Source organism: Gobio gobio (assembly GCF_949357685.1).
Source record: "Gobio gobio genome assembly, chromosome: 14".
Lineage (NCBI taxonomy): Eukaryota > Metazoa > Chordata > Actinopteri > Cypriniformes > Gobionidae > Gobio > Gobio gobio.
Genome location: NC_137107.1, coordinates 38,527,316 through 38,541,816, shown reverse-complemented (window position 1 = coordinate 38,541,816; position 14,501 = coordinate 38,527,316). Strand labels below are relative to the sequence as shown.

Below are 14,501 nucleotides of genomic sequence, written 5' to 3'. Positions count from 1 at the left end.
CTTTTTTTTCTTGTTCTACCTCACCTGTTTTTACTATTTGTTAAATATTGTTTTTTTTAGTTCAATAAATGTTCCTTTTTTTAAATTGTACATTTTAAATTGTTATCATTGTGTCATTTTTATGTTGTAAATTGAGGGAGCAAAAGCAGTATCGGCTTCAAATATCGGCTCAAGAAAATCGGCAGCCCGTATCGGTCATCGGCTAAGGCTGATGAAAAAAAATCGGTATCGGCACTAAAAAATCCATATCGGTCAACCCCTAATTCACAGTGACGTTCTATGACCAGAACATCTGTGTTTTTGCGAACAAATACAATCTCCTCACTGTTCTCTGCAGAATCTGCAGCGTGACTGTGAAAGTGTAACATTAACATGCAGATCCAGCCATTCACTGCGGTGAATCTTCAGCCAGTGACTGCACACGCTTTATTAATCGCTCCTGATCAATCTCAAAGAGCAAATAAACATTTTAAGCCATCCATTTGGAACAAGTAAACAATGGACGTTTACTCACAGCAAAGATGACTGGCTTCCATTACAATGGACAGAAAAGTTCCCGTGTGCATGTCTGCCAAAATCAATCAATAAAAAACACAAAGAACCCAGCTTTATGTTCTGATCTGTGGTATTACGTCTAATAGAGGCTTTGACATTCATGTCGATTCTTGGCTAGTGTTCCCTGGTACACGGATGAAAAAAAACATCCTGAGCAATTTTCTGTAACAAACATCTCAATCAGATATAATGGATTACTTGACAAGACTTTTCCTGCAAGAACTTGGAAACTAAAGCAGACAGGACTAGTTTCCCCTGAGGATGTCAGGTACATTTGTGTCTCCCAAACATAGTTTGTGATTTCAAACCCATCTGAAATTGAACACACAAGAAAAACTGATAGAGCCAATTACCTATTGCTTTGATATTAGCTTGCAGGGACATATTCAATCCCGCCTGGACAAAAATCTCTTTGATTCTCTTGAAACTAAAGATAATTTTTTCCAGTGTGTGCGAATCTTACATGTTCACTGACATCTTTGACAACATGCTGAGTAAAATAACAGTTTGATGTTCAAGATATTAAGCTGGGTGTGTCGTTTTTTTATTTGTCTAGCTATAAATATTTCAACCTTAATTAACTTGGAAAGTAAGATCCTCTTAAAAAACAGTGAAAATGACCTGTAGAAGAAAAGTTTATCCTAATGTATCCTACACAATGTATGCTTATGAATTGTGATCTGACACATTCTGGACTAATTTGAGATCTCTCTCCTGAGTGTAGCATCTGCTCACGCTTAGAACTCTTTGCTTGCTAAGCATGTTTACTCTGCACATGGGAATGTGATAGGGCTGAGCACACAGAGCAGGCCTCAGTGTTTGACACCGCTTTGTTTGGCCCTTTTATTACTAGGAACCACTTTCTCTAGCTCATGAGCTCTGTTTAAAGAAAAAAAGAGAGAGAGAGATCTGGCCACCTAGACAATAATTTTAGACATTATAAGCATACGCTGGATCTCTGTTGTAAATAAATAAATTCTGAATTTGGCTAAATTCTAAGGCAGAATCTCATGCATCTTATGGAGATTTCAGGATGTATTGCAATGGGATCAATGAAAATATTTAGCCAAGATGGTGAATGGATGCAATATGAAAATGAAATTTAGTACTAAAAAGTGAAAGATCAAATCTAGTTCAAATGGCATTCAATATGTACAGTATTTGTGTTATATAATTTGATCATACTGTGTCTGTGTGTGTGCGTATATATATATATATTAGGGATGCACAATATATCGGCCACCATATTGGTATCGGCCAATTTATGTTCATTTTTAATGTTATTGTTATCGGCCCAATAAGTACATTTTGCCGATATATTAAGATAAATAATGGATTATTTCCTTCAAATGCGCACCGTTTGCCATGATGGTTTTGAATCGCTTGAAATATGATAGGAAACCACTCTAAAAGGAAGATCAGTGCAACATGTGCAGTGGAAGTCTGTCATATAGGGTATATAAAATTATAATGAGAACATCAATATAATTGTGTGATTGGGACATGGCGTTTAATGATGAGACATTTGTTTTTGTAATCAGGCTCTATAAAAATTATTTACAAATTTTGATTTACATTTAATCGGCTAATATATCGGTTTTCAAATATAAAGAATTAACGGTTTCAGCCAAAATTTCAATATCGGTGCATCCCTTATATATATTAAATATTTTTATTCAGTAAGAGTGCGTTGAATAATTGACTTAAAACTAGTGCTGGGCATCGATTAAAAAAAATTAACTAATTAATCACATTTTTTCTGTAATTAATCGCGATTAATCGCAAGTTTTTAATATTTTAAGTTTTTAATATTTTGATATTGTAATAATTTCAGTTACTCTCCAAATTAATGTATAAACAATTTAAAGACAGCATATTTTAAATATGTGTTGTATTGTCATGTTTTTATGAATGAAGGCCAGTATCACTGATACTAAAGTCTCTATGAAACATTAATGACGTTACATTACAGTATAACTGAAAGATCCCAATTTCAACATTTATTAGGCATTTATTAACTTTTAATTTAAGTGAACTTAAAACAATCTTTACATAAACCCAAAATAATAAATGTTATATTTACCCATGGCGTTCCCTGTTAGACATATACAGAAATGTAATAGTTATCAAACACCTTTCTTAACTGCATAAATAATAAATGAAATATAGATTTATCATCATTAAAGCTACAATTTTCTCTGTTCCCGTTGTTCTGTGATGAACATTAATGACAGGCATCATCAGTGCTCCTGTCACTTTAAGAACAGCCGCTGACGAACATGACGCGGATCTGACGCGCTGTCCCGCGCATCTCATCTCCTCACAACTCTTTAAGTTCATTTAAGACGTTATTTAACTCATTTAAGACTCCTAATATGAGAATACTCCAAATCCTCTGTGTTGTTGTTTGTTCAAGAGCAAAAGAGAACTCGATGTGAGCAGGAAACTGACGCGAGTCTGTCTAGTTTATGCGTCGAGTGTGTGTGTGTGTGTGTGTCAGTGTTCCTCGATTAGCTGACATGAGACGCAGCCACACGGACAGGACACTGACACACGCACGCACACACACACACACACACACACACACACAGGACATTGGCATACAGCGCGTTATCTTGTGTCTTGTCGCATTTAAATGAATAAGGTTAGGAGCGTGGTCATGTAACGCCAAGCAAAAATTGATATAAAAACGGACGCTGCGTTATGTGCGTTAAATATTTTTAATGCGTTAAGCTGAAAAAATTAATCGCCCGCGTTAACGCGTTGATTTGCCCAGCCCTACTTAAAACGTTTCATTCTTATACAATTTAATATAAATGCTGTTCTTTTAAAATCTGAGAATCATGAAAAAAAAATGTATCACGGTTTCCACTAGTGGTCTCAAATTAATTTAAAGATTGTAAAAACACAATTACTGAAACTATATTTATTTTACTAAATATTTACTAAATTCAAAATAAATCATTTGAAAATCTGAAATCTGTAAAATAAACTTTATACTTTAGATGTCAAAATAAAAGTCTGACACATTTGCCAAACAGAAAAACGCATCGGCTGATGCCATTCATTTAAAAATGTCATATCGGCCGTGGTAATATATCGTTCAATCCACTAGTTTCCACATTTATGTTTTCAACATAATTTATAGGATCATGTGACGCTGAAGACTGGAGTAATGATGCTGAAAATTTAGCTTTCTCAGCAGTCAGCACAGGAAAAAATTTAAATACAAAATGTTATTTAAACTGTAATATTTCACAATATTACTTTACTCTATTTCTGATCACATACATGCAATCTTGAGCAATGAGCATAGCAGACTTCTTTCAAAAACATAAAAGAATATAGCAACCCAAAATGTTTTGACTATATATAACCACTAGCAATCCCCTAGCACACATTGGTCTTAGCTAAAAGTTCTGTGCATCTGCACTAGATTCATCAGCAAGCGCTTTGGTCCCTGGTGAACAGAGCTTCAACTAACAGCCATTGCTTGTGCTAAATCAGAATCCCACAAAAAAAAATTGCTTATTAAAGGGGCGTTAAGATGGAAAAAATGCCATTAATCTGGCATTTTCAGTTGCCCCAAAGGGCAGTAAATCCCTTGTGTGGTCATGCATTCTTTATATCAGCCAGTTCTTTGTGTGTCTATAAGTGAGTGGTCTAAAACAGGCACGTCGTAGGCTTTATCCCAGCCATCTGTCTGTCTGTCTGTCTGCCTGTCTGTGTTTCAGTCTGACAGCTGCTGGTCACTTCTGTCTACGGCTCCTGACAGCTAATGCTGTCTGCTAATGCTGACAGCCACATTCAGCCCAACTGACCGTGAAACACAAAGCCCTGGTACCAGACCAGAGAGCATTAGCGATATTGATGTCTGAAAACACATACAGAAAGTAGAGAGGAGAAAGAATTACGCATTTTAGCCACGTTATGACCTTGCGTGTAAGGTTGCATAACAAGATTTTAGCAACGCAAATAAAAGGAAAGAAATTCAATGCATGCATCCTCCTTTATGGATTAAGTAATCCCAGAATGCATTGCAATGAGCTCAGTCGGGGGGGAAAGGCATGTTAATTCAGTACTAAAAGACATTGAAAAAAATCATTCCATTTATTTCAATATTAACTGGCATAAGAATATCAGAATAAAAGAATATGTGTCTGCTGAAGAATCCTCATATTCCGAGGGTTTGCAGCACTGATGGATAAGTGTGTTGATATGGAGAGAACCTGCCAAAACCGCAGAGGGCTGTGAGATATACGTCTTTCTGCCAGTGTGCACGTCCGCGGTCAGGGTTCGACTGTCACTGCTGTTTGACTGACACATGTGACATATGATTCAACTGAGTATATGATGTCATAAGGGGCATGCTGTTTCCTTTCACCTATTTTAGAAGATTTAGCAAAAGTATAAATGTCTGGCCCTACTTCCTGTTTCCATTCTATTCGCCCTGTGTCAGGAGCTATACTAGTTTATACTACCTTTTATTCAGCAGGGATCAAAAGTGACAGTAATTTTTTTTTATAATAGTCCAAATACATTTCTTTTCACCCCAAAAAATCCTGAAAAAAGATCAGTTTCCACAAAACTATTATGCAAAACAAGTGTTTCAACATTGCAAATAATACAACAATATATTTATTGAGTACCAATATTATAATATTAGAATTCATTTGAAGGATCATTTGATTCTGAAGACTGGAGTAATGATGCTGAACATTCAATGACGTTTTAAATATATTGAAAAGGTAAAGAGGTATTTTAACAATTATTTTTCACAATTTTACCGTCTTTCGTCAACCCCAAACTTTTGAATGGCAGTGTATATTAAATTGAAAGTTATATTTCACCCCAAAATGAAGGTTTTATCATAATTTACTCACACTTCACTCCAGGCTGCTGTTTTATGTGCAATGAAAGTGGATGGGGACTGAACAAAACAAACTACCATAGCATGAAAGTACCGTCAGTATGGGTGTGATACGATACCCTCATGTCACGATACTAAACTCACGATGCCATTTTATTGCGATACTCCAAGACATTTACTATTGATTAAAATGCTAAATTTGGTATTACATTGGGGGTGGAAATGAATAGGCATGGACTTGGTGCTGGTAACCCAATGCACAGGACAATGGGGACACCAGAATAAAAATATTCATGATTTTGAAGCTGAAAACAGAATTATTTTAGATGAAAATGCTTGCACGGTCACTGACTAGATGCATTTAAAATAACGTAGGCCGCTTTTTACTTGTGACGTAAGACATTTGGCATTATCAGGACCCACAGATTTTCTCCCATTGCATTATTATACATTCAATTCAACATTATAAATAGTAATTTAATGTAGTACTGACACTAAAACTCTGTAAACTTGAATATTTTCTCACACAGTAATTTTCATTTTGGGTGAACTATACACAATACAGATTGTCACTATCCACGATACATCTTGCTGCTCTGCATTGCGATATATTGTGACACGATATATTGTTACAACCCTAACTGTCAGTATTTCAGCATTTCTTTCACAGTATTTTAGGAACTTAACAGCCCCCGTCCCAATCCATTTTCATTGTAACATAAAGGTAATTTAAGTTCTGCATAACTTTTGTGTTCCACAGAGTAGATCAATGTTTTAAACATTAGATTGAGTATGTGATGACAGAATATATAATATATATATTCTTATCATATATAAATATCTGTCACAACAAGTCAGGTTCTAAATAACATTGTAATTAAAATAAACTCCCCTTAAGGAATCCTTACTTCTGTGCAAAACCACACATCTAGGCATATGACTATCTGAGTCATTTGGGGAAATTTTTGCAGAAGTGGTTGGCAAGTCTATGGATGTTGGCCTCTGAGGCATCTAACTGGCTTTATTCATACAAACAAGGGGGGGGAAAAGAGTTGCTAAAAACAGAAATTCTGGAAACCAATTGTTAATTTAGGATCTTAATGATAATACTGCAGCCTGACATCATAAAGGGTGGATTTCCTTGTATGGGCACTTCTCCCGAATAAGCGCCTGCCTGCACACATGAACCAGAGTGAGAGCAAGAGCATGTCCATCAATGCTAGGGTTGGGTACGTTCACATTTTAACCGGTATCGGTACCGGTACCCAACGGTACCTTTTTTCGGTACTTTAGGGATGTTTACATCAATAACTATAAAGAAACTGTAAGTCATTTATAGAAGTGTTATTGACATTATGCCAGAGTTTGTATACTGTATACTGTAATATTTACTAGTAAATAGTAGGCTAGGTATTTATTTTAAAGGTCCCCTTCTTCGCGATTCCATTGTTCAAACTTTAGTTAGTGTGTAATGTTGCTGTTAGAGCATAAATAATACCTGTAAAATTATAAAGCTCAAAGTTCCATGCCAAGCGAGATATTTTATTTAACAGAAGTTCCCTTTCAAAGCCTACAGCGAACGGCTGGCTTGGACTACATCCTGGTACTTCCTTCTTTAATTACGTCAGTAGCGCAGTAGAACAGACTAACCTCCGCCCACAAAGAAACACGAAAAAGGGGGCGCGGTCTTGTTGCTGTCCCACGTGGAGAAGCGGACGGTCGCGTGGAGAAAAGGAACTGTTGCGTTGAGTGTGTTTATCACCATGTCATCGATACGCTGTTATTTTCATCCAGGAGTCAAATCACCTTTGTTTGGCTTTCCCAGGGACGCTGTAGAGATTATTGAACGCATACATCTCTCCGTTAAGAGGCGTGACCTTTCCAACGTGCGCTAAGCTGCTGTCAAATTACAACACAGGAACCGCTTTCACGTGCGCTAAGCTGTGGTCGAATCACAGCACAGGAACCGCTTGCACAATCAGAACTCGTTACGTATTTCTGAAGGAGGGACTTTATAGAACAGGGAAATCACCAGCCGTTTTTAGGACAGTGGAAACAGCGGTATACAGATAAGTAAATAGTGTGAAAAATACTGTGTTTTTTTACACGCGAAACATGAACACATGTTATATTGCACACTGTAAACACAATCAAAGCTTCAAAAAAACACGAAGAACGGGACCTTTAATTCATAAAAACAACCATTTTTTTTATTTAATTTCTATGAAAAGATTTCCCACAAATTATGTGTTGTGTATTTTCTGGTAATCAAATGAAGCCAAAATACATTAAATTTAATTTATCTTTTAATTGAATTCAAACAAAGTGCTGCACAACTGAGCTTTATACGGTTAAAATTAAAACATGAAGGACATTTTTTTATTTATTACTTAAAATATAAAGTTTTGATAATGTATTATTATTACATTAGTGTTAGTATTATTATTAATTTGACATGTTAGCCCAACTGTTATTTTGATGGGTTGCTGTGAAGACCTTTGAGTTTTTGTGTTTATGATATGACGGTAGTTTTTCTCAAATGAAACGGTAAAATGCTCATAAAGTGACTCTCAGTGGCTCTGGAGATGATGTCTGTGCGTTCATGTCCTCATATGAGATGGCAGAGATGGAAACATGCGACCGTCACGCGCGATTCTGAGTGTGTGAGAGAGAGAGTGTGAGAGAGTGTGTGAGTGTGTGTGTGAGGTAAACCGCGCGTCTACGGCATTCATTCACACAGAGACACGCAGGATTTGTATTTAAATAGTCTTTTTGCGGTTTAATATTCACAGACATTGGTCTATATCAACAGATGCGTTCTCAGGTACCGAAATGTGGTACTGATTGATTTAATGTGAACCGGTACTCGGTAGTACCGACGTAATTCGGTCGGTGCCCTTAAAGGAGAACTCCGGGGAATTTTTAAGTTAATCTTGATCGTTATACCTTTGTGAGTACTGTCTATAGAAAAAAAAACGAACTGGATTGGTGCTTGCAACACGGAGCTGTTACAGTTAATGCCCAGAGCTCCCACTCAGCTAAAACGGGAGTTATGGGGGCATATACATGAAGAGTGTCTTTGTGCCTCTTAACAGACACAAAATGCAATTAAAATGTCTGTCCAACATGAGCAGGGCCCTTACATGACAACGAGATGCGTTTTGCCAATTAGCCATTGTTTAAATTCACCTAAATAGTGTTTTAGACGGCAAGCTGTATCTCGCACTGAAGTCCCATGGGAACACAGTTGCAGCCGGAAAAAGGCAAATAGTCCAGGTGGGAGGAGCGTCGTGTGTGTGAAGAGTGAAGATCGGCTCACAAGTGAAGAAGAAATGGTTTGCGTTTGTGCCGTTCCGAATTGTGGCAACAGAATGCGAAAATACAAGAATTTACATCTTCATCGTCTTCCTTTTCATGACCTCGAGATTGCGCAGCTCCTCCCACCTGGACTATATGCCTTTTTCCGGCTACAACTGAGTTCCCAGGGGACTTCAGCGCGAGACTACAGCTTGCCGTCTAAAACACTATTTAGATGAACTTAAACAATGGCTAAGTGGCTAAACACATCTCGTTGTCATGTAAGGGCCCTGTTCATGTTGGACAGACATTTTAATTGCATTTTGTGTCTGTGTCTGTCTGTGTCGCAAGCACCAATCCGGTTCGTGTTTTTTTCTATAGACAGTACTCACAAAGGTATAACAATCAAGATTAACTTAAAAATTCTCCTTTAAAAGTACTGAGTTCGGTACCCAACCCTAATCAACGAGCTTAGTTTGGGTTACAGAAGTCGTTGGCAGCGCTGCCATTTTGTTTTTAGACCACGAAATCAACAATGTCAAACGTTAAGGAAACGGTGGATGCAGTTTGTTTTTCCGGAGCAGCAACGGAGTTCTGCAAGTGTGTTTGTACTTTGTTTGTTCCCGGTCATGAGTCGAAACTGCAAGCGGTGAGTGAAACTGCATCAAATGTCTGTGTTTTACTGGCAATCGGCGCACATATAATGTCAACAACACGAATGTATAGTGAATCGAAAGTTATCCATGGATAATGCCATGATGTATTGTCTGTGTGTGTGTGTGTGTGTGTGTGTGTGTGTGTGTGTGTGTGTGTGTGTGTGTGTGTGTGTGTGTGTGTGTGTGTGTGTGTGTGTGTGTGTGTGTGTGTGTGTGTGTGTGTGTGTGGGCATGTTTGCGTGAAATATCAGGACACAAATGTGTATAATGACATGGGTATGACACAGGTATTACAAAAAGAGGGTGAAATATGAGGACGTTCCCCATGTCCTCACTTTTCAAAATGCTTATAAATCACACAGAATGATTTTTTTTTTCACAGAAAGTGAACTGCACAGTCTCCTGTGAGGGCTAGGTTTAGGGGCAGGGGCAGTGTAAGGGGATAGAAAATACGGTTTGTACGGTATAAAAACCATTACGCCTATGGAATGTCCTCACATTTCACAAAAACAAACATGTGTGTGTGTGTGTGTGTGTGTGTGTGTGTGTGTGTGTGTGTGTGTGTGTGTGTGTGTGTGTGTGTGTGTGTGTGTGTGTGTGTGTGTGTGTGTGTGTGTGTGTGTGTGTGTGTGTGTGTGTGTGTGTGTGTGTGTGTGTGTGTGTGTGTGTGTGTGCTCGTGAATCTTTAGCTCAACCCAATGCATGCACGCACAAGCTCAGCTGTTTTCGGAAAGAATCGATACAGCGTATGTCTTTTATAAATATGATAAAAACTAAAGACTTTTCGGAGATATTAAGGAAGGATGCAATACTACTCTATAGGTACTCAAGATTAACATGAGATTGGCAGAAACTGTGTGTGTTATGTACCCTTTAAAAACAATATATGTTTTCCATCGTCTCCGAGCACGTTCATATGTAAATTGCGCAAGCTTATTTTGTCCATTAGATCGAAAGATCTGAAAAAGCCCATACATTTATCCGCCCATATAGGCCCTCTTCTAGAAGAACAGGAATATGTCTCCTTCGTCGACTTGTGATCCGATCGAACAAAATGCATCTTAATACAGACAGGGCCTGAGAGATTTCTGTCCCTCCATTGAAAGTCTATTAACCCAAAAATTTCATAAAGAGATTGTAAAATAGATCCATCTGAAAAGACATCGCTTTAAATGGTGAACAGATTGAATTCAAGCTTTTATAAACATCGATCAGCTAACATAAAAGCACTTAAATATGGTAAACAGACGCTCAACTTTATTTGCTTAATGCGCAAAAACAAACCTCATTGGTTCTCGCGGGAGCACGAACTGGTTTGACACGCCAGAATGAACCTCACTGGTTCTAGCTTGTTTACCAAATTTGAATGCTCTATGTTCTATTATCAATGTTTATATATGAAAACAAGCCTAAATTAAATCTGTTAATCATATAAAACGATCATGTCTCATCAGTGAACTGCTCGATTCATAGATTTTACAATCTCTATGAACGTTTTTGAACTGTAGACTTTCAGTGGAGGGACAGAAATCTCTTCATTTGTGTTCCAAAGATAAACAAAAGTCTTATGGATTTGGAACGACATGAGGGTGAGTAGCCTAAATCGTTCATTTTTTGGGTGAACTAACCCTTTAAAAACGTCAAATGTGCACTTGGCTACAACACTCTTCTCCATCATTTCATCATTCATCGATGAATTACGGCTGCCAGGATTGCTAACAAAAATAAATACTGTTAGTGAACAAGACTGGAAAAGCTTGAATATAGCTGCCAAAGTGACACAACTGTTTGTACAACATTGCCTCTCTGACTTTGGTTGCTTCCAAACACCAGCTGAGATGGTTTGCAGTCAGCGAGCTGCACGCAATGCCTGAACGAGACAGAGACAGACAAGCCCGCATCGCAAACACAATCACAGCGTTGGGTCATGCAGGGTTTGATGGGGAAAATGAAAGGAGATCAGTCCTCTAAATAGCCACAGTTATGTCGCTCTCTCCTTACTGGCAAATAACGTTCTTCCATCAACGCTAAAGCACCATAATCGTAAACTCGTAATAAGGTTAGGAGATTGGAAGAGGGTTAGGACCTCCAGTGCAGTATGTTTTGAATGTGATGTTACCCATAGAAAAGAAAAATCACAAATGTCTTTAAAATCTCAATAGTTTCTCCTAGATAACTAAATTAAATAATTAAACGCACAAATAACATCAGCATTACTCATTCTGTTTCAGAACTGTATGTTCCCTTCCCTTCCAGATATCATCATCTCCTAAAGTGTCAGTGAACTGACAGATTGTTGTTCATTCCTGCCTCTTCCTTTCATTAGTTTCTATCTGCATCTCCATCTACCTCTCCCCCTCTGCCGCTCTCCTCCACACCTCCTCTAACTCAACATGAACCTCAGACTGACTCCAGATACATGTCTTCATTCAGTGTGAGCAGAGTTTATTAACAAAATGAGAGATGCTTTTCTGTCCATAGAAATGAAATACCACAAACGAGAGCTCTTTAATATCTCAATTGTTGTAGATAGCAATGAGAGTAAATGAAGAGCAAATGGCTCAAATGCCCTGATTTTTCTCCTGAGAAAAACACCCCAGTAATCTCATACGTGTCTCCTCTAGACTAGAGTTTTAGAAAATATCTTTACAAGATTTGCCAAAGTCTGCATTCAAATCTTTTCACGTTTATTTATACCTCTACTGTTTACTGTCAACCATCATTTGAGTCTATTTTTAATTCTCCTTAAGAATGTTAGGGGAAACATCTGAGACAAAGTATGTAAAACTGAGAACTCCAATCTCTGGATGCACAACACAAGTGTTTCAGAAAAAAACTAAAATGTAAATGCTGGAAAAGGAGAACATCTGAGCTATTTTAACACTCATCCTTCCTCAAATTGTCAAAACATGTAGACAACAGCTGTAGAAATTTGAACCTAGCCACAATGAGAATGAGATATGGAACTTATTAAGGCTTGTTTAAATATACATGGGTAGTTGACAAATAACATTCAAGATTTAATATATATTTATTCAACACATTCAAGCCTACTTAAAACTTTAGTATTTCTTAAAAATAAAAATATTCTTTATATATATATATATATATATATATATATATATATATATATATATATATATATATATATATATATATATTTATATATATATATATATATTTATATATATAAAGTTTATATAGCCTATATTATATATAAACAGCTGTCAAATATTATTTAAAACTTTTTTGAAACTTAAGATGCTTTTGTCACTGCTTGATATTTCATGCCAACCCATATAGATAGTAGATAGATAGAAGTATATTTATCTAGGACATATAGATATAAGGAAAGAGCAACACATAGGCTACCACACAGATTATAGCTCATTCTCAGTTTCTGTGGCTATGACAGAAATAAATATATACACATCATACTGAGTGCTGAATGACCTCTACATACAGCTTTGCAAAACACACACGTCTCACGACAGCAAAATAACCACATTCACACAGCCAACTTGTCATTAGCAGCATCCAAATTGACTGTAAACAGACTATTATTACCTTAAAAACTGCTATCCAGAAAACGTCCACAGAAATGAAGTGGAAAAAAATTCTAAACAAATCCAGTACGTTGTTTCACTGTGATCCAAGATTCAATCCCGAACGTGACTCTGTCCGATACAAGTGCATTACTGAGTCAAACAGCCTGGTAAAAAGTCTGTAGCTGCATCCGTACAATCAAAAAGCTCCATGGGGCAGTCGTGAACCGAAAACAGCAGAGCTGTCATAAACTTTTCCCCTCACTGCTCACACCATCTGCAATGGGGTCTCTGGGGGAAATCGACAGCCTCCCTTTGCTCTCAGTCAGGACGGCCACGGGGAGGCTTTGAGTTCAGCCCCTCAACATACAGTCACACTACATGAGCCTCGCCGATACACAGACAGGAGGACTGCGACCTCAGAGGGGAGGGAGCGCGAGAGAGCAGCGTGAGCTTGTTTGAGGAAGTGTGAGAGGAGAGATTCGAACACCTCGCATACAGACTCACAGTGACATTCCTCCTCACTGTCCCTAAATGCGAGATGGCAATATCTTGTTTTAAATACTAGTTTTGTTTGTGTTTTCATACGCTTTTGGTCTAAAAATGTCCGCACCTGCAGCAGTAGCCTACAGAGTCGTTCACGAGCGGCTCACGCAGGTGACTTACATCGCTGGCAAACGATGGGATGGATTTGCAGGCTTAGTTGTAATGGATGTATGTAAATATCCACTTATTCCAGTGATTTTTTGTTCTCTGTGTGATCTGAATTAAGCTTTTATTTTTAAGCTTTTTTACAGACTCCCCCTCATATGATTCAGTGCGTGAGTTTCCAAATGATTCAAACTTAATTGTTTCAGAGACCGCTTCCTTGAACCGTTTGACCAATTCAGTGAAAAGAACCGACTCAAAAGAGTGATTCATTCGCGAAGCTCTGATTCTATATATGGGACACACGACATGATTTATCAAATATCATCAGGCACAGGGAACATGTTTCTCATTTGAGTACACCATAATCTCCCTCATCCCACAAAGATTTTTTTTCGGTACAATTTCACTGGGGTTTATGACTTTATTTGTGGGGTTTATTTGTTTGTTTTGCTTTTTTGCAACACAAAAGTCCAGTCCAAAAAGACGAATAAAGGATGAATCTCTGAAGGATTGTCATAATAGTCCACACAGCTGTCAATCACCTCGCACACAATGACAACTGATTTTCAGGACAAAAAAAAAAAACTTTTATTGTGTAATGCAAAAACAACATCTCATTATCATGGTATGTTTTACATAAGACTAAGAGAATGAGGGGAAGTTAAAAAGTATGTAGGTTTTTTGCTTACATTTTATTTTATACTTTAAAACGTTTGCCTGGGATCTAATGAAAGCCCATTTTGATCATGAATATGCTTTTAAAATGTTCTTTATTGAAAATAATCTCATGGTTCAAAAAAATCTTAAATTTGACTTGGGCCTGTTTTTTCACCCTTTAAGAAGCAGACTTTCAGACTTTTATTTTGACTGAATCTGATCAAACCTGACTCTAAATTGCTGTGGTTCTATAGAAATTTGTCTGCAGAA

General features: G+C 37.4%; 1 protein-coding gene across 1 annotated transcript in view; it reads right to left on the bottom strand.

Annotated features, from left to right (window-relative positions):
* The window catches only part of arhgap24 (Rho GTPase activating protein 24), a 165,652-nt gene extending 152,308 nt beyond the window's left edge, over positions 1 to 13,344 (bottom strand). The window contains exon 1 of the mRNA XM_079835015.1: positions 12,946 to 13,344. The gene's annotated coding sequence lies outside the window, so the exon portion shown is untranslated. The remainder of the gene's footprint in view (positions 1 to 12,945) is intronic.
* Positions 13,345 to 14,501: the final 1,157 nt, after the last annotated feature.